The sequence below is a fragment of the Anopheles merus genome, chromosome 3R (genome assembly GCF_017562075.2).
Source record: "Anopheles merus strain MAF chromosome 3R, AmerM5.1, whole genome shotgun sequence".
Taxonomy (NCBI): domain Eukaryota; kingdom Metazoa; phylum Arthropoda; class Insecta; order Diptera; family Culicidae; genus Anopheles; species Anopheles merus.
Window position 1 is genome coordinate 14,771,918 of NC_054084.1, and position 24,902 is coordinate 14,796,819.

A 24,902-nucleotide genomic window follows, 5' to 3' on the forward strand; every position below is an offset into this window, starting at 1 on the left:
TCATTCTATTAACTATGACTAAATTTATTCTTTCTCTCTTTTTTGGCTTTTATTAATGCATAATAATTACTTTCTTTTATTCGGAGTTTAATTAGTTCTATTCGAGTTTCTCGAATCCTAAAGCAATATTTTGATTTATGGTTATGCCAAGTAAAATTATGCTTAGTTGATGAAATATTTCTTCGATATAACACATTATTTGAAATTATCCAAGTAAATATTGATTCATTTCGCTTATTTTGAATCACAATTATCGCTGTCTGCTCAACATCATTGCTATCTTGATGCTTTGTATGCCAAAGCTTTAGACAAATGGAGGCGCATGGTACTTTACTATTTTATCGGCAATAAAATCAATACATAATTTCTCTAGCCAACTCAACACTGTAAGCTTTATTTTCAATTCGTAAAATCCCAATTCCACATTGTCTAATGTTTGCCGAACGTACAAAAAGCAACCAATGACAGAACATTGGAGTTTCCATTGTTATTTGTGAATTTTTTTTAAGCAATTGAGTTGTTTGCTTATGGCAGGGGTCTCCAAACTTTTCATTTTAAATGAACATTCCCTCTCACCTTTAGAATGAGTGAAACTTCAAATCTTGTTTTAATTTGAAAATATCATCTTAAGATCATAAGATCATATTTCAACTGTTCTATGTTGTTGAACCATGATTTTCGTCCTTCTAAAGTAAACAGGGCCGGTCTCATGGTACAGTCGTCAACTCGTACGACTTAACAACATGCCCGTCATGGGTTCAAGCCCCAAATAGACCATGCTGCCATACGTAGGACTGACTATCATGTTATGGGGGGAAATCAATAAGTCACTGAAAGCCAACCCCACAAGTGGGTTGGCAGGCCTTGACCGGCATCGGTTGTTGAGCCAAACAAGAAGAAGAAAGTAAACATTTAAATTTTGATTAATTAGTAAAAAATAAGCTATTCAACTTAACCGTTACAAAGTTGTCGCGGGCAGCGTTAAAGGCTGTTGAGAGACGCATACGGTCCGCGGGTCGTTGTTTGGAGAACCCTGGCTTATGGTGTTGAGCTGGCTAGAGAAATCCTTTATTACAGGGTTTCTTATAAGCTGATTTGTTTGATTTGAATTCAAAAGGAAATAATTTGTTTGATTGAATTTATCTTCAAAGTCATTTCTGTATATAGTTGTGACTACTACCACACTTAGTAACGATAAACCATTCAAATGAAGCACGTTCTCAGCATACACATTATGTCAAACCAAGTGTTCGCTAGCAATTTCAACAGTCACCACCATCCGCCGTTTATTTCTTCTACAAATTTTGACCGTGCAGCTTGTCAGTAATGCCGTTTTTTTTTTGTTCTTTCGCAAACCATTTTATCTTTGCTAACTATTCTCTTGTCGCCTTTGGTTACAATCGCCACGATTTATCGTAAATGCTGGTGGTCTTTGGGATGCTTTTTCCCCCCGATGCAGGGAGATTGTAAACCATACACAAAACCAGGGCAAAGCAGAAGCATCCGCACCCCAAATAGGGGTGATAAAAAGTTGGTATAATTTCACCATTCCGCCATCCGGTGCTGAAAACGATGCAAATAATTCATACATGATACATAGGGAGTGGAACGAAGGCCACCGCCAGTCGTCGGTTCGTTTGTTTGTAGAGAGTGTGTGCGTATGTGTGTGTGTGTGTGTGTGTGTGTGTGTGGTTTGTGATTCGTTTTGAATTACGACCACTTTTCTCCATCCTGTGGCACCATTTGCCGCAAACATGGAAACGGCAAACCGTAAAATGGCTTCGATTTGAAGACACTCGTTCCCCTCGGGGCATGGCGTTGCAGCGTGGCCCGCAAATATGCTGGGCGGAAGGACAAAAACAATGCATCTTACCGGTTCGCGGGTACCATCCAGACAACGGTGGTGCAACGGATGCAACTGCTCTACGGGAAGCTACAAAAGGGGGACACAGTCGGGGACACAAAGCTCCCTAAATCAAAGTGCCGTTGAAATGAAGCAATCAACGGCAGCGGTAAGTAATAACCCACAGATCCCGCACCGTGCGTCCGGATCCGGTCCGGACCCGCGTGCACACTGGCGGAAAGTAAGTGCGCGAGATAAGACATCGTACTAACTAACGCCGCGAAAGTTGCCACTGTCAAGCGTAGCGGGAGGCTGGTAAGCATCGTGGGAAGAAGGTGGGTTTGGTATTTGCTTTTGATGTTGTGGGTTTTTGGTGTATACTCGGTGCAGGTTGTGAAGTGGACTCTAGAATTGCACTGCAGCTGGCAGACCTTGTGAATGTCCTTGTTGGAAAGATAGGACATGGTTGCGCTGTAAATAGAAACATAACGAGGGTAAAATTTTAGCTTATTGCTGCTAATGTTATCATTTTTCATATCCTGTATTCGATTGGTGAATGGATGAGTTGGTAAAGAGCAAACTTGAACAAATGAAAACGAACAGTACATCCCATGATACATTGAGCGAAGTCTAGGTTTTTCTTATTGGATTTTAATGTATATTTTACCCAGTGAGATGCTATTGTAATTTATTGATTGGCAAAATCTTTTCAAACATCTTTGCTATAGTGAGCTACACCATAAAGGCAAAGTGAAGAAATTTATCAAAGCCACAATCAATTGGTAACGTTTATAACCCATTCGCTTTCTTCACTCGATGTGTTGCAAGCATTTTGTGGTTGGTTTTGCATAAAAAACCCACGCTCTTTGTGTGCAAATTGCAGATGCCGATTGTCGTCGTCGTAGTCTGCCGTTACATCGCCTGTCTCCAAATGGTTGGCAGTACCGTCTTCACAACCTTTCGAGCCATCAAAACCACAGTTTCTTAGAATCTGTGGTCTCTAAATGGTGGCACATCTCTTAGCGCAACGCTCACAAACCGTAAAGTACTAAATCGCGCGTTTTTTAGCGGTAAGCGTGGTGAAATGTTGGTGCTCCATACAAAGTAGCGTAAATTTCCACATGAGAGGAGGGCACTTGGGCTGCCAGACTCAAAGCTGGTTTTCGGTAACTATGCTTAATGATAGGGAAAGGATATACTGCTATGGGGCTAAGATTAACGGAGAATTCATTGCACTAGGCGAATAGTTTGGGTTGTGGTAGTTGCATCGTGGTTTTTGCCCGATGTATTTGCGGTGTGTGTGTTTGTGTATTTTCTGCCTCTTGAACGTTTTCCTTTTGCTTAGGCATGGGGACGAAATTTCTGCGAAACTTCACGAAGCGTGCAAAAATGCTTCAATAAGTAGATGGCATGTTTTGATAAGCTCTTCAAATGCAAACTATGTGAAGTAAGCATTTATTTGCTTAAGACGAATTTCAATGTTCCGGGAAGATATATTCATAGGAATTGTATTTTACCTGTTTAAACCTTAAACACGCTTTAAACCCTCCGTACACTGCTGTTGATGCCATTTTAAAGCCAAAGTGTCGTTGAAAATATTCTTGATAAAATAAAATAAAATTGCAATAATCCACCGGTTTCGAGCCCAAATGAACAATGTTAAGCTGCTTTTGAAAATAGTGCAACTGTAAGTAAACATTTGACGTCTAACTGCAATACTGATTCCAACCTGAACTTCGTTCAATCGTACTAAACAAATGTAAACCTAAAGTTGATCCGTTTACGGCATGGAGTTTAGTCTTTTGTTTGTGCCTTCATGTACAAAAATAGTTTGAATTTATTTATCCGGATATCTTCAAAATTCATAATTGATTATTGAATTAGTACAAAATCAATTAAACGAAGCTCCAAACAATTTAATTTCAACAAAATTAACTTTAAAGAAAAGAACCCAAGGACGTCAATATTGGGAAAAGCAAATGTTTAGTTGCGAGTGAACATTGTTTAGAAAAATATCAGAATTTCAGTTGGCCTTCTAAGGTTTACTAATAGTTGGACAGTATTCAAAAGCAACTTAACATTGGTCTCGAAAACGATGTATATAATGACTTTAAATGGTAATATAAAACCTCACCCTGTCACCAACATTGCTTGATAACTTATGAGACGATTAATTTGATACGGTAAAAGACAACATATAATAAACGTCGTGTTTTTGAGCAACAATCATTCATTTAAATTAAGTTGCAAATTGTTGCCATGCAAAAAAAGCACTCCAAATCACCTTTGTCTACCTTTCTCGATTAACTTAAACTGTCACGCCGTACCGCACGGGGGATGTAGATTATAATTTCATCTCGCGAACGAGCGTACCAATCAATCATGACTTTCGCCCAAACTCTCCCATTAAACCATTGTTGCTGGATGTCCGGTCATTAGCTGTAGCGATCGCTGTACACTCAAACAAAGATGGTCCTGTAAATAGCAAAACAAATAGAGTGTCTTCCCTCCGCACACTCCCACCCGAAACCGGAAGTAGTCCCATCTTCTCCCAACGCAAGATGAACAGAAATAGGCACTTGGAGCAGGACACGGCAAAGTGTCAGCTCATTAAAGCAGCCGTTTCCGGTAAATCGCCAAGAATGCTGTGGACCTCGCGGTCGATCGCACACCTAGCAGCAACGAGCATCGGAAAAGCAGGACGTGAACATTTTACATCGAAACAACGGAACACAACAACTGGTGCACGATGGTACACGGTCGAAATACGCAGTGACGCACCGTTGGAGGGGAGGAAGGGGATTGGGATGGGACGGAAGATGAATTTGTCGGTGCAAAATCGTTCTTCGAGTGTTATTGGTTGGAAACGGGCAGATAGAATAATTCGGCGCCTGGGAATTGGCCCAACCATCTTATCCCGTTTCCGTGTCTTTCGCTCTCTGTCCCTCACTCTCTCTACCTCCTTTCATTGGACCGTTGTTGAGCCACTAGCGGTAATGGCTTGTTATTAGAGTTTGTGTTATAAAATTAAATAGCGACCATGTTTTCTTAATGACTGTCAGGGCCGTCATGTACACCGTGAATCATCAACCCCCTGGTACCCGTTTTCTGCCATGCCCTGGCATGGGAAGTTTACTTAGGTGGAGGAACTACCATGGAAGAAGATACCGCCAAAGCTGGAAGCCGCCTCCAGCCGCACCAAAAACTAGCAAACCGGCTGGTAAACCCATGAGCCGCAGAACCATTACTGATAAATATATCATAAGCGTGGTACCGGCCCATCCCGGCAGCGGCAGCAGAGACACACCGGGAGCAACAAAACTGGAACGATTAGTCCGATGCCCCAGGAATCCTTGGGTGACGCCCTTAACGAACACTCTGTCCGGACCGGCAGCCACCCCGTACGCGACGGATAACTTCTTTAACGCGACCGGCGGCAGCATCAGTAGCAGCAGCAGCAGCAGCAGCAGAAGGCCAAACGCTGGTAGATTAATGCAATAAAGAACCGTAAGCTTGGTGCCAGCTGCTGCCCGGTACCGGAAACGTGATCAAACTTTTGATACTGACATCTCGTGGCCGTGTTTGAAGGGAGTTTTTTGCTGCTCTTGTTGTTGCTGTAGCTGCTGCTGCTGCTGTCTTGTTCTCAGGGTTTTTGGTGGGATTCGGTTTCGGAAGCCGTGCCAGTAAATGGCCGCCTTTCTCATCCAAACGACAACGACAGCACCGTAGAGATACCCGCTGGGCTTGGGCCGGAACTTTAAAATTAAAGCTTATCGGTCCCCGATCGAGATGCTCTACCTTCTCCTGCTCATCCAAAACCGATGTCATCCTGTTGTCGTGATGCTTTGGGTGTTGTACGAGCCGTACGCCGACCTTTGGGTAAGGTAGCAGAAGATAAATTTATGTACTACCGCCACCACTACCACAAACCCGCCGCTTGGGTTTGTGTCCGCGAGGAAAACAGGCCGGCCGTTCCCATCCACTGCGAACGTGCGCGTGGGTATGACGTATCGATAACGAAGCTACTTTCCTGGTTGTTGTCTACACGCGCCTTCACTGGAACTGGTCCCGTTCCCTGCGGGGACCTGATGCTCGCGGAACGTAAATAGATAACGGTGATTAGGCAGCACCGGGCGGGTACCATTAATAAAATATCCATCGGCGGTGCTCGGAGCTGGACTCTCGAGAGGTTTGGCATTTCTTGGGAGATGGCAGGGCTACAAGGGGGGGTTGTAAACATTCCCGGGTGAACCGGAGGCCGGCCAAGTTTGTTGCGGGCTTCGCGTCACGAAGCACTCCCTCTCATTGCCGCTTCTCTCCATCGTTCCTTTCATCACGCGTAATGAGATCAAATTGGTTCGCACCAGTGCTTGTCAGTCCATTACGTTACCCATCACGGTAAACTTTAATGCTTTGGTAAGAATGTACACCAGATGGCTACTTTTGGCGAATAAAGGAAAAAAAAAACGGACGACAAAGAAACAAATGTTTACATCGAATTTGGTAAAACATGAATTTCAAGGTAATATAAAACAAAAAAAGAACTTTATATTTGGCGAATACAAAAACAAATACAAATGTTGTTGCCAAAGACTAAATACAGCATTTGAAAATGAGTAATTTCTAAAAATGTTCAATTATCATTAAATTATTCAATTTGAATGAATATTGTGAGGGTTCTACTTCTTATTCTTCTTCTTCTTCTTCTTCTTCTTCTTCTTCTTCTTCTTCTTCTTCTTCTTCTTCGTCTTCTTCTTCTTCTTCTTCTTCTTCTTCTTCTTCTTCTTCTTCTTCTTCTTCTTCTTCTTCTTCTTCTTCTTCTTCTTCTTCTTCCTTCTTCTTCTTCTTCTTCTCTTCTCTTCTTCTCCTTCTTTTTCTTTTTATTTCTTCTTCTTCTTCTTCTTCTTCTTCTTCTTCTTCTTCTTCTTCTTCTCTCTCTCTCCTCTCTCTCTCTCTTCTTCTTCTTCTTCTTCTTCTTTTTCTTCTTCTTCTTCTTCTTCTTCTTCTTCTTCTTCTTCTTCTTCCTCTTCTTCTTCTCCTCCTTCTTATTCGTTCTCTTCTTCTTCTTATTTTTTTAATTTTGAATTTTTATAATTTTGTGTAATTTGTACATAACAATTATTCTGTTAAACATTTTTGAAAGTTAAGAATAAATAAGTTTAAGTATAAAAATAAAAATATGTTATATGGCATAAAGTAATATTATATTACATATTTTGAAACTCACAATTGAAGATTTGATAGCTTTGAATGGCCAAAAATTGAAAAAAAAAAACAAAACAAAACGAAAGTAAACTCAAATTGCATTACAATAAAAATGTCCGTTAATTGAATGTGAATGAATTGAATCGAATGCTAGTATACCAACTCGTCGTAGAGAGAAGATGTTTGACGATTTACTTAAAGATTTTGCATGATTTTAGTCGCTACAATAGTCATTCTTAAATTTAGATAATAATTTATTTACGTTCCGCCTGTTTAAATTTTAATCACAAAATTTAAAATTTTCCATTCATGGCCATTCAGCTCATTGTCTTTCATTCGCACGGTTTTCCCCGACGGAGCTATTTTGCTTCCAAAACGCCAAACAATGTAGCTTCTCCGTGCCCTCATATACTTAATTATTTATCCCTCGCTCTCTCTCTCTCTCTGTTGTGCCGACGAGAGAAAATATAGTTATGAGAAATTATATTGATGCAAGCACAGTGGTCGGTCCACCGTTAGGACGGCCGGTCGGGACTGGTCAGCAGACAGTGTAATCCAATAAACAATTATTCTCATTAATACACAACCTAAGACGCTTCTCGACAGCGATAATTAGTTGCTGACTGGAGCGGTAGTAACTGAATTTACTTACCCTCAATCTTTACTCCGCATCGTACTCATTTACGGCGTGGACATTACACGCTCCTTCCATCAGCACCAGCTGAGCTTCAATATCATTGCTCTGGATGGAACTGAGTGCAAAGTAGTATCGCTCCCGCAAGTTGGACAGTATGCTGCTACCAAACAAAGTTAGACCGTCGCGCATCTTAGTCCAATCAAAGGGAAGGGCGGCGTGAGATAAACAGAGATAGACCCCCCTCCTGACCGGGTGGGAGGGAAGTATGATAAAATTAGGCGAAACTTTTGTTCTTTGTTGACTCGGCGCTACACACGATGCGCAGAATATGCTGATTAATCAATGTGAAAGCGTGCAGCTGTGTGCCGCCAGCCAGGGAGGTGGTTGGGGATCTCCGGGGATATCTACCATTAGGCGGCCCCGTTTGCCGCACAACTGGTCGAACCGCAAATAAATGGTTACATCATGGTCGTATTTTCCCATGATCAATGGCATATTGTTATTGGCGGCTGTAGGGTAGGATAATATAGCTAATTCTTGTGCTTCAATTGCACTGTGGGAAGCAGAAGGATTGTGATTGTGTATGCTAATGCTTATCTGCTCAGTGTGTGATTTATACATAATTGTTTTCCTGTCAGAAGTTTTATTTTGATTGATTTTGAGTTTATGTTAGCAATGACCGACACTTACTTTTATTGTTACATAAAAAATCTAATAGTGGGGCCCTTCACGATTCTAGTCAGTTTTTTGTATGGAGTTTGACAGTTGGAGGCTGAAATCATGTAAACACTCCATACAAAGCCACACAAAAAACTAGCCTACAATTTTCAGTCTAGATTATTCTAGCCACAAAGCTAGAATTAGATTCGAGTACCTGCTCGAAAACACGGTATTGTTTACAATTATCCCAAGGTGCATGAAAGAGATCAGGTGGTGGAATTTAGAATCAAAGTGTATGTAGGCCAGGTGGTCTTATAGCATTTTTAATAACCAATTTTGAACATCACTTTTTGACAGAACGAGTGAAAACTTTTGCTCCAAAGAGCTTTCTGGAGGCTTGACGAATACTCAAAACACTCTTACAATCTTAATTCAGAAGCAGAAGCGATAAAAACCAGCCTTCTAAATTCATACACCTTGGGATGAGCCCACCTGTATATTATACTCATTTAGATAGCTGTTCGAAAACTGCTATACAATGCAAACAGCTGACAGACTCAAATTTCAGCCTTCGAACTTAAAACGGAAAGGGCCCCAGTGTCTTATATTTCTCTAGATCGCTTAGCATACTTGAAGGCTAGGACTAGGATTAGTTTGAACTTTGAGATAAAAGATGAAGCGTTCCGCGATTTATCCATTGCATTCTGTTAAAATATTATGGACGGTGATGTCAACACCTCAGAAATAGCGTAGTAGAGGGACTATATTTCTGTAGTAAAAAGAATGGATAAGCAGGGAGTGGCCAATCCGAAAGATATTTTGTGATCCTGGTGTAATGGCTGAACTTCCCATGGTGCTGTAGAAGTATTGACGGTTCTCAGGAAAGAGATGCTGCTGTCAATCCAATAAGCGTTTTAACCCAATAACCAAGCTATTGGCAGTGATGGGTTCGCTATAGCGATTTAGGCCATGGCATGGAATGGTATTGGGGTGGCTAGTTGAGTTATCATGCCTTGCATTGGCTAGTCGATCTATTGTTTCATTTCCACTAATACTAGGTTGTCCAGGAATCCAGCCAATGGCGGTTGGTACTGAATGCGGTATATTGTTAAGCCGTTGCATAATAAAACTAAAGTGCATTCAGAAATCAACCGTCTGCTAATGTTTAATACAAACATCACTGATGCCCTGCTTAAAACTTAAAACGGATTTATCTGGGACCACAAGTCAAGAGATCAAAAGTCGAATCACGAACGCAGCTGTCAGACTCCTAGAATTCAAATATTTGTTAAAAGTCTATTATTCAAGATCGAGAAGAGAATAATTAGAAGTGAGGTTTTTCTTTCATGGATACGGCGGAGAATCATGTCCAAAGGTGAATTTAGAAACTTTTTTTAAAAACTATTTCGTCCAGTATTCTCAAGAAACCTCAAAGTGCATTGGAGAAGTTAAAAGTAAAAAAAAAGGAATGGATGAGTAGACGTATCCGAAATTAATTACTATTGAACCTTATAGTCAGCACTTGTTCAGGGAAGTTAATCTTGATGGGAATCAACTCAGTACGGTCTTGTAGAAGCCTAGGCATTTATTGATTAAACCACCGGGTAACGCCGAGGTGAACAATGCTACATTACAATTAAAGCTAATTTAACTGAAACAAAACATGAGACATGGCTCACGAGTAATGCACATAAGATGTGGTTTAATAAATACATTTATTTAAGTCATAAAGATTATCTTTATTTCATCCGATACTCGTCTAATTCACTCTTAAATCTGAATTTTTATTTCCTATTTTATTCATTTATTTATTGTTCAGAATGGACGGCCCAACCGTATTGCTATCTTAATTCCCATGATACAGCCAAAACATGCTTCCGTAATGGGAACTATTAGGAACTATAACTGCTAAATTGCGCAAAGCTATGCTAAAAATTACAACAATGACGTGTGGGATGTAAAATTTCCGCTTCATTGCCAATACTTTGTACCAATAAAAAGGGCACAAAGTCAATGCAAAGCCGTTTTACAATGCCGTGCAAATGTGCATATGACCAGCCACAACCACACGCCGTACAACAATTCTATTCAAGCGCCTGCAAAATATGCAAATAATAGGCACAACACACCACGCGGGGAGATCGCATCAGGGAAACAGGGTAGAAGCTTACAAACGCCAGCAAAAAACAATAGGCTCAAAAACAAACACACACTGTCGCTCTCTGCCTCTCTCGCTCACTAAAGCACATTTGGCTGGGATTATTTTCAGTGTTGTAATGTCATTTTGTCATTTCCCTTCGTTACAATTCTCCCCCACAGGAGCCGCTTTCCTTCGCATGATGGCAACCTTGTGCGAACCGTTTCCGCAAATACCAGAAGTCGGTGGCTGTCGTCGTCGAAATCGACACCGGAATCGAAATAACACGCGCGGAACGGCCGGCCCTGGGGGTTTCGGGCGATCGAGAGCATTCATTAGATTGTGTCGACATCGGCACGTTGTTCGCTCGCACGCTTTCGGGGGTTTCGTGAATTGCAATCGAAACAATGGTGAAAACACAATTATGCAATTTTATGAGCTCGGCGAGCGCAAGGGAAGGAAAATAGAGGGCCATCCCGGGAAAAGGATGTCAGAAATTGCATTGAATGCATTTGCAAAATTGCACACGTGTGTGTGTGTGTGTGTGTCTGTGTGTGGTGGGTAAAGAAGGGATCCACTGGGAAGGCGGGGTGGACCGTTTTTAATCGCTTTTACGCGACCGGAATTGCATTTGAAGTTTCGCTTCGCAAGGGATTATTTTCCGGGTACGCACGACGGGAAGGATGAGCTGGCCGGTTTCTATTCTGGCGTTACGGGAGTTTTTGGAGCTTGGCGGTCCTGGTTCATGTTTGCGGTTTGGCTTTGGCGCGTTCCGTTGACCGGAGGCGGTGTAATTTTGCGCCTATTTAGCCCGTATATGGTCGGATTCGATGCTGTACTATTTGCTTTCAATTTTATGTAGGAAGGAATGCGCGCCTCGAATGCAGCAGCCAGTGGACTCCCTGTTCGTGTTTAGCCCGGTGTGGAATTTTGAACGCACAAAAAAGAATCTCTCCTGTTCGACCTGTGGTGTGTGTGTGTGTTGTGTGTTTGGTGGTCAATATATCGGACGGTCCTGTGTGTATGTCTCTTTCGGCGCTTGTTTTGTTTGAGGTCACTCGCACCAAACCCGTTTCTGGTGGTTGTTTGCACCGGTAAAGGCATGATTGGTGGCGATCGTCGATGGCGTACCAGTGTCCTTGCGGTGCTGCTGGTGCGGTGTAGCAAAAATCCGGATAGCTTTATTTGTTTTTTATAATTATTGCCATCGGCACCGAAAGGTGTACAAGGCTGTTGGTCTAGTGCCACGTCTCGTGGCTTCACGCTGCCAAATTTATAAACTGTATTTGCTCAGCAGGTTAGAAGTTACGGGGCTCGACACGCACGCAGCATCCGAACGACAACCAAACCAGCAGGCGAGCATGTGCGGCCTTTACGGCCACTTATGATAAGGATGATGATTCTGCATCCTGTACGAATGTATACTTGTGTGTGTGTGTGTGTGTGTGTGTGTGTGTGTGTGGTTGAAAGGATGAATAGGTAAACTGCAGCATTAAGCGATTCGTGGTTCAATTTTCACAGCAGCAGAAGTAGGTGCTGGAACCACGATTTCATCGCACTGTGTGCACTGCGTGAAACTCACACCGTGAAAATCACAGAATGGAAGGACATGACAGGAAAATGGGTACCCTGTCTACCAGCGCCGCTCTTTGTGTTGCTCGATTTAGGCGACATACCGCAAAGGTAAATAAATTTCATTACGCTGCGTGTCGCTCTCGTGCTCGCTCGCGTTCGGGCTGCCACTGTTTTTTCGGAAGGGTGGTCAGCTACAATGAGGAGTATTTTAGGGAAATTTGAATTAAATTCTAACCGGCCACAAATTCCTGCTTTGTCGTAATTGTACGAAATTGTAAGCCATGGTGGAGGAATTTAGTTGCGTTTGGCTTTATTTTATGGTTTCAGAGTGTGAACGAATGAAAAGCGTTTTGTGATGTAAAGCAACATGGTTTGTGCTTTGACGACAGATTGGGTATAATTATAATTAAAAAAAAGTTTAATATTGGTCTGCTCTTCAGCAAATTTCAGCAAAGTTTATTAATTTAACTGACTGCTGGCTTAAATTGACACTATGGAACATCACACATTTACTCTTTAAACCTGGCTGCAATGGAAAATTACTATATATTATTAAAACTGGAGTTAAACACGTCAGGAACCTGATGAATGGCTACGATTTATCTGAAGTGGGACAGATAATTGAATGATAATTCAAAGTGTCTTATTGAAGATTTATATATTGACTTTTTTCAAGAAATTGATGATGGTTATAGCTTAAATAAAATTTTAGTTTCCAGATATTATCATCAATTTTTCCCAATCTCTGTATTTGATTTTATAATGTTTTGAACCATCATACGATTATGCAGATTTCGGATAAATTACGGATTATTTAGCATTCTAACAACTCGTGAAATTTAATAATCGTGTTAAACTAAGTGAAGAAATTATAGTTACTCTAAAAATACTTTAAAATGGTATGAAATTGCCGGAAATCGTTGCATGGAAAAAACTTTATGTAATAATTTATATATTTATTGTTTTGGAAAACATCTTTGAATCTGTTCTAGTTGTACCTAGAAAGCAAACATTAAGCGGTTGTAAGATATTTTGCTACAAAAGTATTAGAGAGTGTATTTCTAATTTTTTTTTATTAAAACAATACAAATCTGTATATTTTCTTACAAACTATTCCCTAACTTATCATTACCTTCAACGTGTTTTTATCCGTTATTTGTTTTAATTCATTATTATCTATCAATTCTACGTAGTTGATGAATAGACTCATGATTTTTTTTCTACTTTGCTTATTTACACCTTTCAGTTCCGGCTTAGATAATTCATTAAATTCAGGAGGTTTTATGCGGTAGAATTTAGTAATTTCTTTAAGCATTTTCCAGTAACCTTCTATTTGTCTGCAGTTTTTAAATTTATGTTCTAATGTTTCCGTAATTCCGCAAAATGAACAATTTAGACTTTTAACCGATTTGTAATTATGTTTAAATTTTTGTTCCTGAGTATTATTTTTTTCGTTTACTAGTAAATAGTATAAAGTTCTTTGTTTTGAGCTAAGTTCATTAGAATTGATATTTCGCCATATTTTGTTCCATTTTAACACAGGGTGTGTATTTTGTGTGATTGAGGGAGGAGGAATGAAGTTTATTATTGTATTATATATTTCCCTTGCTGTAGGGTTCTGTATCATTCGTTCTGTTAGATATGTACATTCTATGGTTAAAGTTTCCAGACATGGTTTCTAATGAACGGTATAACGGTCGCTCAGATTATTAGTAAAAATAAAAATTTTTAAAGCATTCTTTGTATCATAAGCTAATTAGCTTATCTAGGATTATATCGATGATGTAACTAGTACATCCAATAAACTGCTATCAAATGAAGTCCTGTTCGTATGCCGTATCGATTGTTTTTAAATGGGTCAATGCATTTTGTTATACATACTGCGCCTAAAAGTTGGAAAACTCAAACATTACATCGAAAAACAAACTAAAAAAGCCCAAAAACTGCACTGGATCAAAACTAACACACATGTAAAGCAAATGAGAGAGGAAATGTCACATCTCATGCGCAGGACAGCAAAGCTATAGCATTACAGCATAGAGCGGGTAAACAATATCGAACTCCTCTGTACACCCACCGATCTGTAGGGGTATGTGTGATCGAGTACCAACGCAGCACAACCGCAGTGTTCGTTGTGGTTTGATTTGCTTTCCTTGTGCCCGGTAATGCACCCGTATCGCCCCAATCCGTCCCCTGCCCACACTGCATCCGAAATATCTCTTCCGCTTTGGGCGAGGTGCAGCAGCTAGTAGCTTCATTGTAGTTGGTCCGTGCTTCCGTGTTTTTTTTCTCTTTCTTCGCTGCACGTCCTTCCGTTCGCAGCCAACTTCCGGAAGCCAAAGTTCATTACTATCTATTATCCGCCATCGCGCGCGGCCCTGGCATGGCAGCCTGTGGATGGCCCATAAAGCAAACTTCTCACCGGTTGGTGGAGCGCTCAGAACTGGAACGGAATGGAATGGCTGATAAAAAAAACATAGACACATACACACACACGCATACAAACTATTGGCCCAATTGGTTCCAAACACCGAACCGCAACGAACGGACCCCCGTTGCACACACACACACACACACACACACACACACACACACACACACTGAGGTGTGCCAGGTTGGGCCCGGTGGTTCGGCAAATCGTCCCCGGCTCGTCGTTCGCGTATGAAGCAATTACATGGCACGGTGTTTTTGCCTCGACGATGCACTGCAGTCGGCGTAAGCGCCCCGGTCCGCCAAAACGGTGCGGCCTGCACCTGTCGTTATCGGGCGTAAAATATCGCCCAAACGCGGTCGGTAGTTCACTCGCGCAACGTAGTTGCGTGGCTGGCAGGGGGAGGAACACCATCCTGTCGGTCTTACGGTTACGGGGCTGGGTGACTCACACCACGTTGCAGGTGAGCTCGTTCTTTCTATGCCTAGCTTTTTTCCATCCGGCCCACTCTCGAGCTGGTTGGTGGCCTGGTTTTTCCCGCTGTGCAGTATTAGTGCACTATCGGGCCGCGATAAATTTATCGGCATGTTCATGTCAGACTTTGCCAAACATTTAATTTTATCTCGTGATTCATACCACTGTCATCCGTACCGGTCGGCGCGGGGTACGGGGGTGAGTTGTTTGGCTTTTCTATGCCGTTATACTCGCTGCTGTAACCGACATGCCCACAGTTGCGAAAAGCCCCAGTCTGGCGGTGGCCGTGGCTTTAGCAATCCAACGATATGGCCCCGGCGGTTAAGTGGAGGAGGTTTACGCGCGAGTGCCGATACAAGATAAGCACAAGACATAATGTTTCAATCGTAGGTGGGCGCGCGAGGTATGCGGTGTTCGGGTTTGCTTTGGGAAGATTATCGATTCTGCGAAAGCGGACAGCCGTACAGGCGGCTGCGTTTGTTGTTTTACACGCGCCGTAGCCTGGCCAAAGTCTCAAGGATCGATTGCGTTGCGTTTTTGAAAAATCACCCGCGTGTCAGTTAGTGATGGCAACTGCAACGGGTTCGGCTGTAACGACTGTTGTGTGCACTTTGGGTGGCGAGGGGCTGGGAGCGAGGAGCGAAGATTGGTGTAAAAGATTTGTTACTTGACTCGTATGCTCGTATGTGTATGTATGTGTAATGGGGTTTGGAAGGGGCAGGTGAAGTAATTTAATGATAAGGGTAAATTAAATGGCTGTTGTATCGGTTACATTTGTGTTGGATGCATTGGGGTCGATGATTCTTCCGCGGTCGTAAATTAGTTTCAACATATGAGCGTTTTGGGATGAGGGAGAAATATTGTTTTGATTTGGGCTATTAATTAAAGCAAGTTTTTGAAGCTAAAATGGTTGAATAGCTGTTATAATTAATTAATTAATTAATTTATTTATTCATTTATTTATTTTGACAGTTTTAGGGTCTGGTATTACATAGACTTGCTTTACTACCCTTGGCTCTTAAGTCTATATGGTAAAACTAATCTTGCCTATTACCGAGTGGTGGATTAGAATTACTGATTTTTTGATATATTTATTTATTAGAGAGACTGTCTTGCACTTTTGAAGTTGAGTTAAATTAATATACCGGCCAGCTAACACGTATTAAATGGATGTCTTATTCCTTATTGAATGTGGATGAAAACGAGCCCTTACCCTCCATGTGTCGCATATTCAATGAAAACTACGGTAAATGCTACATTTACTTATCTCAATAGGCATTCAGAGCAAGACTTAGATATCAACAGTCTCTGGGATCGATTTGTTTGATATTTTGTTATTTATATTTCTGTTATGTATTAACTACTCGTTTGTTTGCTGCAATTAAATGTCTCTCGCGTTCTGATTCACTTCTAATGTATCGACTCAGTATGTTAGGTTAAGTAATAACTAAGTATTTATGTGCGTAGCAAATCCAATTAATTTATTCAAAAATTGAACAAATCAATATCAATATTTTACGTCTGCCTCCGGTGCCATCAATAAAAAAATGAAAAATAAATCTCTTTAAATGTGCCAGTGGAGTTTTTTTCCAACATAAAAGTGTATTGACGCCACGCAATGGGTTGTCTCATGTAGAAGGACATAATATATTTACTTAACATAAAAATAAAAAGATAGGAATTTGAGAAGGGGCACGCAACACAATCACATAAAATAAGTAAAACAAGTAGGAAAATTATGACTTTCGTACGTTACGTAGTTTATGGAGAGTACCCAATATCTGCGATGAGGAGTAACTTTTCTTATGCCCCGTTTTCTGTTTGAATTTCAAATATTTTTAAACATTTTTTCTCGTTGCTACATCACCTGTTTGAATTTCAAATATTTATATACCTGTTTTTAATTTTATCGTTGTTATTTCATTGTTAAAAATATTGTGGATCCCTAATTGATGCGATACTATGACGTTATAAAATGAAAATGACACGATGTAAAAGATCCAAGATATAATGAAAATAATTAATTATTAAATTCTTTGTTTCCTTCTCCTCAAAACTTCAACTTCAACATTGATTTAGAAATTGTAGCAAGGATGTAACTAAACCTAATGTTAAAGCACATAACGATTCGCCCGCACAGACACACACAAACACGAAATGGAAGCAAATGATACCATCTTCCGCGCTGCATAAGGTAAGATTGTGCTACATCCCTCACCACCAAAGATGGCTTGTCTGCAGTACAATCAACAATACAAACAGAGTGGCTGCCCAATTGCCCCGTTGCCTTCATTCCCGCAACCCACCACAATCGCCCATTAATTTGAGTTCATCGATATCCGGCGACTATCTGTGTCCGGGCCCCAGGCATCTCGGTCGCTCCCCTTTCGTCGCGCCCAATAGTTGCGCCCGGCGAGGCCAGATTCGATCGGAGAAAAACCACACAAGAAGCCGCCAACACATACTAACTACTGTGCGGTGGCGGCACCAGCTCAATCTGCCTAATGAAGCCCAAGTTTAACGATGTTTGCACTTCCGGGCGGTACCCGGTTTTCCGGTGGCCCTGGTGTCCACACAAACGACAAACCCCTTTTTCCCCACCGTTAGCATCCGTTGGCCGGGGACAGTTGGCGAGATCTCTGTGTGTTTGCCGGATGAAACAGGATGCATCGTGAAGACAGTGTGGCGTTCTTCCTTTCCATGGCGTGGTGTGCCATGGACGGACGAGGAACGGAGGGAGCAGCAGCAGCAGGAGATGGTGATAGCAAACAACAAGAAGTTCATTACATCCGAAATTAATTTCCTGATTTGAAAGGCCTTCACACAGCTTCCGTCTTGGGTGTGTTTGAAGCGTGAGCGTAAGTCACACTCGGTCTGGCAGTCAGCTTTATAAGTAGTGCGGTGATGGAAATGCGAAACGGGAAGCAATGGCAAGAACAGGGAACAGGCAAGGTTCCCCTCGAGCAAGAAAAATCATGTATCCGTGACGAAGACGAGGCGGAAGTGAAGTTGGCATTAGAAGGCGGTCGCAATCGGTGTGAGTGTGATTACGGTATCGCTTTGTTTGGCACACACACGTTACACGGTGAAAGGTAGAGAAGGAGTCACACACCATGCGCGAGATGATTACCGAAGAGACTCTCCCGGCAGGGCGGGCAGTAAACGCAGTACATGCGGAGAGAAACACTTCGCGTGCTTAAACTTTCTCCCTGTGGCGGTGTGGAGTGAGAATTGGATTGATTTTCTAAATTAAATTTAACGAATAAATCACATGTATAGTTAATCAAAGCACTCAAACCACACAGAGGGGGAAAGAAAGAGCGGGTAGGAGGGCGGACAGTGGGACGGCAGCAAACACACGTGTGTACGACCGGTGTCTTAGGGGTTTCAGGAGAGGTTTTTACATCCTTCCTTCGCAGGAAACCGGATATTAGCACCCGGTGTAAATACGACGAGGGCGTTTTCCGCAACCTAAGGCTTCGCTGTATTCGCGTGCGCGCACCCCGTACGCTTCAATTAATTCTGCGTTTTTCGGCGGCGCGTCGCACAACAACTCAACTCTTCGCTAAACGATCGCTCTTTCCATGGGCCGCGTGTGGGACGTGATCTATTTCGTGCGTTCGATTGCGAAGCCGTGGGGCTCGGGCTGGCTTATCGTTTCACCGAAGGGTTTAGATAAATTTGCGTGAAATCAACTACCCTCACACAGAGACACAGAGATGGTGAAGAAATGTGTGTTGGGAGAATGAGAGATATTTTGTTGTGTGTGTGTGCCCTACTTTACTGTGACGAGGTTTTACGAGGAGGTTATTTAGCATAAGCTCAACGGGGTGAGCGATCTGACTGAGGAGGCTTGTATTGTATCAGTAGATTGGATGGGAGATTGGAAAGAGCATAACGTGGGATGACTTAAATGGTTTGAATGAAGTGCTAGTTGTTTGTTTCAATCGATATCGTGACAGAAAGTAAAACCATTTGTGTACCGGACTATATTTTCTTCCAAAAAGCATGAAATTAAACCTCGCTTTGCTTATCTACTTAGCATTTTATTTCGTTTGTATTTCGTTTAAACCTTTAAATGAGAAAATGGGATTGAATTTAATCTCTTCATTAAACCACCTAATCAAAGAGCTGCAACTATGATGTGAGAAAAAGATCAATTAACAAACTATGGGAAATTTAAACTTCTTGATTTTTTATCGTTCTGAATCACATCTGAATTTTTGCCGTGGTTATCTTGGGTTAAAATAATTTGCGCATATTATTCATCTTTTAAACAGTACTCTGACCGTTGGTTGCAACCCTAAATAGAAGGTACGAAGGGAAACGATTTCGTTCGGATCACCGTAATCAGATACATCAGCGTATTTTTTTTTCCAAAACCTATGTAATTCTAAACAACATCAGTTTGGGCTTAAAACCAAAAACCTAAAATAAAACAAAAATCTCGTTGAAACTTGCAACTAGCTACAATTCTAGATAGTTATCGCTCATTTCAATATGAAGTCATTGGTTTCAAAGATACAAAATGAATGATGACGTCTGCCCATACGTTCTTAAACAAGTGTGCGAAAGGAAAAAAAGAAAATTATATCTTTTTCAAATTTATAATCAAAATTATAATCACATTTAAACCGAAAGCTGAACTAAAATAAGAACTAAAGAATATGTTCAAGTCCATTTCACAATGAACAAAACAACAGAAAAATTGAACTGTTTTCTTGAGTATCAGAATGAATTGTGTCAATTTTGGAACAATGCAATAATCTTTACTATTTTACTATATCTAACTTGAGTTAGAAGACTTTTGTCGTTTCATGTATAAGAAGAACCAGATTAAAGGAATTCTTATTCAGCTTCAAAGACTCAAAACAAAGAAGGTTCAATTTATATTCTAATAAAATAATGATAAATTGCGATACTATCAACATTTTCAATAGTTTATCTGCTACCTATTCATTATCCGATACCAGTCAAATTCATACAGAGATGGAATATTTATTCTTTACTTTCATCATGGTAGTGTTGAGATTTAAAATCGATTTTTTAACGTATTATGATTTAAAAAAAAACCCTCTCCACTCTCCAACGCAAGGATTTGGAGCAAAACCACTCGCAAAACGGTTCGGTAGTTCGGGGCGCTTCGTTAAACATACTAAGTGGAACGCTCTAAATGAAGTAATTCGATTTGCGTTCCGAGCCTCCCGCTGGCACCCACGGCCGCACGGAGGGGTTTTTAATGCGCGTTACGCAAAAAGAGGGTTGAATCGTGTAGATTTTAGGCACCGTATATGACCGTATATATGCGTGTGTGTGTGTGTGTGTGTGTGTGTATATTCCTGGGTAAAAGTACACGAGAAGGATGCGAGGATACATCAAACGATGATTGGTGGCTGGTAAATCAATTTGCATTTCAATTTCATGTATGATAATTTTCTTCCGCACCGCGCCAGAAAGGTCGCGGTGGAATAATTTTGTCCTCGCGGAAGGATGGGAAGAAGTAGCTCGCGGTTGCTGTACACACCAACACACTCATACACGAGTAACTCATTTGCAGGAGTTCTGATTTGTTGGCGCACCATTTGGAGGGGGGGTGAGATGTGGCGTCGCGGAAAAGTTTCTGCCGGGGTTCGTTCATGCATAGTGGAGCAATGGCAAGATGGTACATTATTTTAAGGATCACGGTGCTGCCCGCGATGTCACACGATGCGTGACGGATGGATGAGATATGAAGCAGGAGAAGGACCCAAAAAAAGATCGTCTCTCTCTCTCTCTCCAATCCACCCTTCCATTCGTAAGTGAGTAAGCGTGGTTAGTTAAGTTGGCCGCAGGCAGAACGGGCTTTGGGGTGGGTCGGAATGGTTGGATGCTGCAGGATATAATGGGCAGGACCAGTAGCCCAACGGGAGGATGGAGAAAAATTTGCTAGAAAATGTTCCACCAGCTCGCGGCAAAGTTGGCTGGTGTTGATGATGATAATTTCACCGACACACACGTGTGTGTGTGTGTGTGCGCTCCTCTGCCGAGGCCTATCGGGTCTCGACATCGACACCGGGTACTGTTTATTAGCATAGTGTATCTTGCCGCTCTCTCGCCTGACTTTCGCAGCGCAGCTACATCACTTTTAATTAATGGCAGCAGTAAACGGGCGAACGGCACATTTGTGACACGCAAACTTTCCCCGGTGCAAAGTTTGGCATCCATTTTTGCAGATGCTGCGTTAGTTTCAACCCAAATGCTCCCCGTTCGCCGTTGGTGTGAGTGCTGGGCCGGCGGGTAATTGGATTGTTCGAGCTGCTGGTGATTTTAATGGCAACTGCTGCTCGCAGGCGAATGATTTATCACGAATCGGATCGGAGTGGTGGTTTTTGTTTTAATGCTGATCTTTTTTTTATTGTTATTTATCTTACAGGGGGAGCAGAATTAGCGATGTGTTTAAAACTGCTTGTAAATAAGTAAGGAAAGGTTATCCTACGTATTGATCTATTCCCTGATTTTCTGCCATCGGGGTCTATTTATGAATAATAAGTTCATAGCATACACTAGCGGTATCAATATCAGATTCATCAGATTCAAAGAATGGGAAGGGGCCAATATCCGTTTTAAAGTACTTAAACTAAACTTAAACCATAAAAACAAATCAATATAGCAATGGTATGTCAAAACCACAATAAGTACATGCTATTGAAGGGTTTTAAAGGGCTATTGAAGGGGCCGGTCTGGTGGTACAGTCGTCAACTTGTACGACGTAACAACATGCCCGTCATGGGTTCAAGTCCCGAATAGACCGTGCCCCCATACGTAGGACTGACTATCCTGCTATGGTAACAATAAGTCACTGAAAGCCAAGCTCTCTTCATTAGTGGGTACTGGCAGGCCTTGACCGACAGCGGTTGTTGTGCCAAACAAAAAAAAAATTGAAGGGTTTAAGGCTTCCCAGAAGATCGTTTAAGGGGATTATTTTGGGCTTTAATGGATAAAAAATAGAATTGGCCGGACACCGTGTATCCCGATACGTTTTATCTGGATGTCCAGATATCTTTGTTGTTGAGAAATGACAGATCAATACAAAGATTTTGTGCTGAGGATGATATTAAAAAAACCCATTAACAGAGCACACTGTAACAACAAAAACACCAAAAATGCATGGCAAATTTTAAATATATTCATTTGGAATGATCAACAAAAGTACTAAAAATATTAATTTATAGTTTTTCACAGCTTTATCTTGTTTGTTTTTGTTGTTTTTTTTTGTATGAAAAATGAAGCATTCAATAACATATTCTTGGTGTTGCAGTGCTGCAGTGATTTGAATCCTTTAATTGATTTTTAAATTTTATTTATCATTTGCAACGTTAAATAATTGCTAACAAATTAAACTAATGATCGAGACTTACTTAGAATATTCCATACAATAATGCTGATGTTAAAGGCGCGGTGACTATACAATCACTTATGAATCTGTTTATTTAATCTAGATTGATTATCTATACAATTATTTGCATTAAACCTTTACAACATTATGCCAAGCGAAGCTTTCAACCATGAAACACCGTGAATCAAACACATGTGCTTATCCTTGCTCTTCTTGTTGTAGCCTTCTTGCGCAAAGCTATTTACTACTTCACTGGTCCAGTGCAAGCGAACGACCCCCGACCGAGAGCTGGTTGACGAGCATTGGTGGCAATTTACATTTTGCTCTTGCAGCACTAACCCTTATCTACCTGTGCGCTTTGCTGCAATCTGCGGTGCAGTCAGGTGTGTGACACATCACCCAGCACTGGGCGGGGAGCTCTCACGGCGGCCAGATGCAAAACAAGCACACGGCAACAACAACGCACGGTGATGATACCCGGGCCGATTTACATTGTACAGTCTAATGATTCCTTTAGTCTGCCAATAAATATGGTAATGAGAAAAACTACGCCCCGATACGTTGAAGTCCAGCCTGTCGACCCTCCACTCTCCTGCTCCTGCCACCCTGCCTGAGGCTTCACCTTAATGGGTGGTGCTTTATCTTGCAGAGCTTCATAGAGCACCGTAGCAGGACGTGATAGAGCTCTTTAAATTGCATGCGACAAGCTCGATACGGTTGATGGGCGCTTCTAGGCAATCTTGGCTAGCGAAATAGAACCATTATACCCGGGGCGGGCAAAAAACGGGGTAGAACAAATTATGCTGTTTATTTTCACAATCGACTGCAAAGCGAACGTCTTAAATTGCCCAACAAGAATGCCTTATCGGGTGCTGCTGCTGCTGCTGGGTGAATGGAAGTAATGGCAAATTAAAGGAGGGATAAATATGGCCGCAATTATTCTGGGTTGTATGCTTTGAGCACACGTAAATGGAGTGAATTAATAACTTAGCAAAAGCATTTATCAATATCGCTTTCGATTTGCTGTTATCTTGCAACATTAATCACTACGTTTATAAACGATGTTTTTCTGGATTAGGAAGTAAATCATCCATCTAAAGTACGTAGCAATGCCTTCATTTTAAATTGTTGTTTTGCTTATTACGATTTTCACAATACTATTAAATAATTCATTTGTAAATAAGATTTCGTTGTTTCAATTATAAAAACTAAAAAAACCATTTCAGTTTCACTTGTTTACCACGTCTCTACTCAAAACAGGGGATAAGTAAAGTATACTCCTCCATTAACCATATATGCGACTGAAGATATGCAATGCTTTAATTTTCTTGATCGATTCACATTTTTTGGAAGAAAAGAAAACAAATTTAGCAAAATCTGTAACTAACGTAGCGTTTTGAATCAAAGTTTTATTAAATGTGTTTGTTTTTATAAATCAATTTTTTGTTCAACATGTTTCAGTCGGTCGTTTTCTACTTATTGTTTTCTCATTTCTGAAAATACATTTGTTGGCTTTATAAATTTTGGATCTTGCATCGAGTAAAACAACCTGACTCTTTGCATCCATACATCGATCAATTCGTATTTGGAGAAGTGCTGGTGAGTCATATAACGCTCCATTGACCAGAACATTCAATGATTCGAAGGAGCAGCTATACAGTATGTGGGATAGAACTACTAGTTTCAGTGTTTAGTACCAGTTTAGTAGTGTTTAGTAGTAGTTAGTACCTTGTTACAGGTGCCCTATGGATAGTTGCTCAAAGGTGGAAAAATTAAGTGTGCCGTCTCTAGGCTTCCCAATTCTTCATCTTCCGCTTCATTCCCGTTGATTTTTTTTATTCAGAAGGAACGGCTTTGTTTAAAATTAGTTTATAATATATAAATTCGACTCATGTAGCGCTTGAATCCATGAATGTTGTGAGACATTTCCTTCTCGCAGGTTTCGGAGGGCACCATATCCCGGATGTACTCGGGCGTTGCTGTCGAATTCTGATCAATCTAGGGCTGGACATTGCGGTATTTTTCTTCATATAAATATATTTTAACGAATAACTTAAAACTAGGCAGATTGCGCGCGCGTCCGATCGCTGCCGTTGCCGTTCGTGGAAGAAAAAGTTCCCGCTGTTCGGGCGATCACCTTTCATCCGTTGCCCTCTCACGCACACCAACCAACGCGTTGATGGCCGCTAAATTATGGCACTCTAATTATGGCATTGCTTGTATTATTGCTGAACTCTCTTTCATGCAATCTCCTCCGCCGATCCTAACTCTTATGTATAAACAAATTCCGATCCTTGTCCTTGTCGAGATGTCCAATAGAGGGTCGAGATCATATGCTTTGTCGTTACCTTGTAGAAAGGAATTTTTCAAGGCTTGTTCAAGCATTGCTGGTTCACTCTTGTCCGTTTAATTAGGTCCAGTGGGCATTGCAGAGGTCTTAACTCAATCCATATTCAAGGTGTCCTTTGGGCGATTGTTTGCATCACTCCGCATTCTTGCCCCTGGTAGCAGAGTTGAGGTGCGAGAGATGGACCTCTTTTTATAGATCTTATCTTTACAAATACC